Source organism: Terrapene carolina, unplaced genomic scaffold, assembly GCF_002925995.2.
Source record: "Terrapene carolina triunguis isolate 2854851 unplaced genomic scaffold, T_m_triunguis-2.0 Scaffold33891, whole genome shotgun sequence".
NCBI lineage: Eukaryota > Metazoa > Chordata > Testudines > Emydidae > Terrapene > Terrapene triunguis.
In genome coordinates, this window is record NW_020698242.1 from 4,118,983 (window position 1) to 4,121,693 (window position 2,711).

Sequence of the window (2,711 nt, forward strand, 5' to 3'; positions counted from 1 at the left end):
AATGGGGGTGGCGAGAAGCCACGGCCAGCACATCGCTCGCCCGCGCCGCTTCTCGCCGCCCCGATTGGCCCGGGACGGCGAACCACGGCCAGTGGGGGCCGCGATCGGCCGAACCTGCCGTGTCAGCAGGTAAATAAAACTGGCCCGGCCTGCCAGGGTGCTAACCCTGGCGAGCCGCGTGCCGAACATTGCCGACCCCTGAACTAAACTTTGCCACTCTTTAGGTAACAACAGGTAACAGATTCAATTCATTACCAATCCAGGCCTGATTTGAACTTAACAGTGAAAGTTTCTATTACCAATCACATGAGCCAACCAGTCTCATGAGGTTTTTTTAAAAACTTTTATCTTGTGTAAGATGCATGTCTTCAATCCTGCACAGAGAAGAAGCATAGTTAAATATCTGAGACCATCTGATAGGAAATCCATGACTGATGTGAATGGTGCCAGATGGGTACCAAAAATAATTAGAATGTTGGTGCTTTCTGTTTAGGGTACTACTAAAGACCAGATTCTGGTCAGTCTGTGGAAATGTACTTTCAACTGCACCTAACTGAAACATATATTAAAGGATGAACCTAAGTTTATATGTTTATGTTTCTTGGAGCAATCAAACACCCTACTAGCATCATTATGCCAGTGATGTACAGGTATAAAGGCAAAAGCAATAGTTAAAACATTTTTTAAATCATTCTGCCTCTGAGTGAAAATAACTGCATGCATCTGGAAAAGAAATATCTAGGTCACATTGGTATTGTTTTTATAATTCAGAATTGCATTCTCATTATAAAATTTGACTCTGTCAAGTCAGTACACGGAGGCAGGTTTGAAATTGAAACTACAGTGTTTAGTTTTACAAGTAGTGATTTTTGGAGGGAACAATCTCCAAAAAGTGTTGCTTGATGTATAGTAGGTAGAGACACATGACTCCATTTAGAATACAATGAAACTTGTGACTGAGGTAATAAGGAACCAGGTGTAACATCTTTTAATCATACATTTTAGTAATCTCAAAAGAATTCCCACCCTGTGGTAGCTTTCACTGTTCCTGTCACTGTGCTTGGTTGGAGGCAGAATGATCTCTTTGTCTTAATGCAAAGAAGTGTATTTCCAGGTGGACTGCTTCAAGACTCCATTTCTTAGGTAAGCAGCATACTAATTTGACTTAAACTAGAGCACATTTATTGCTTTTATTCTTCACTTGGTAGTCTTTAAGATATTATTTGCTGTAGTGATGAAATAATCATTTAGAAAAAATACTCATTCTGGAACTAAATGCAATGTAAAATCAGTTTTCAAGGAACAAAGGCAATGTAAAGCCTAAGTGACTGGAACATATGTGTTGCACTTCTGCTTAAATTTCTGGTAGTTGACATTAATCCTGCAGCCTCTTTAATCTGGAGTTTTAGCATTGATATGTACCAAAAAACAACCAGACACATCTCAAATTTATTCTTCATGTGAATATTCTATCCCAGGGGCATCATCTGCTAAAAAGTTCAGCAATTAAATAGTTGATGCTGATATATAAATGTATTATCATTAGGCTGTTAACCCTGAGATGAGGCTTCAATGGCTCTCTGCAGATTCAAGAACACAACACTGTATTGGCTTATACTTGGTTCACCCTTTAAAAGGTCAGAGTTTTTTTGCATTTCAATGCACTAGAAAATTATTTTAATTAAAAAGATGAAGGCTCAGATTCTGACGAATTTAAATGTGCCACGTGAGCCCAATATGTCAAATGGCCTGGATCCAACCTGCAAGCCTGGAGTTGACACCTCTGTCTTTTATATGAACAAAGAATTCTGTTATATAAGAATACCCTGACCAAAGTATATTTTCTAAGCATATGTGAGAGTACCAGCCTGTCTTTGGTATCCCTATTGGTATTCCTATATTATAAGAGTAAAAAATGCAGTCTAAATATGTTTGTTTTCCTGCTATTAGTGTCTTATATTTGTCATCCACCTTTTTTGGTGTGCATATTAGATGGCAGTTGTCACTGTAACATCATTTTACACATGTATAACCTCCACACAGTTCAGTGAATTGTTTTGGGGGGTTTTGGTACTAAACATGTTTAATGACTTACTTAATGACATGTCAAATAATCTTGTAGGACTAAACCTGTGACTACTGCAAGGAGTATAGCTAATCTCACTATACAGCTAGAAAAGTTTTCTGGTTTCCTCCTTTTTTTTTGCTAAGTATAAAGGGGTCTTGTTTTCCTTCAACTAGAAACCTTTGGCTGGGGCATATTAGTATTTGTCTTCCAGGGGCTCATTTGATGTCCATCCTCCCTTCCTAATTAGTTTGGAACTGATTATTGGAGTAAATATTCATTTCATCCTTTGGCCTGGTCTACACTATGAGTTTAGTTCGAATTTAGCAGCATTAAATCGAATTAACCCTGCACCTGTCCACACAACGAAGCCATTTACTTCGAAATAAAGGGCTCTTAAAATCTATTTCTGTACTCCTCCCCGACGAGGGGAGTAGCGCCAAAATCGACATTGCCATTTCGAATTAGGGTTAGTGTGGCTGCAATTCGACACTATTGGCTTCCGGGAACTATCCCACAGTGCACCATTGTGACCGCTCTGGACAGCAATCTGAACTCGGATGCACTGGCCAGGTAGACAGGAAAAGCCCCGCGAACATTTGAATTTCATTTCCTGTGCTGGGCAAACAGGAAATGAAATTCAAAT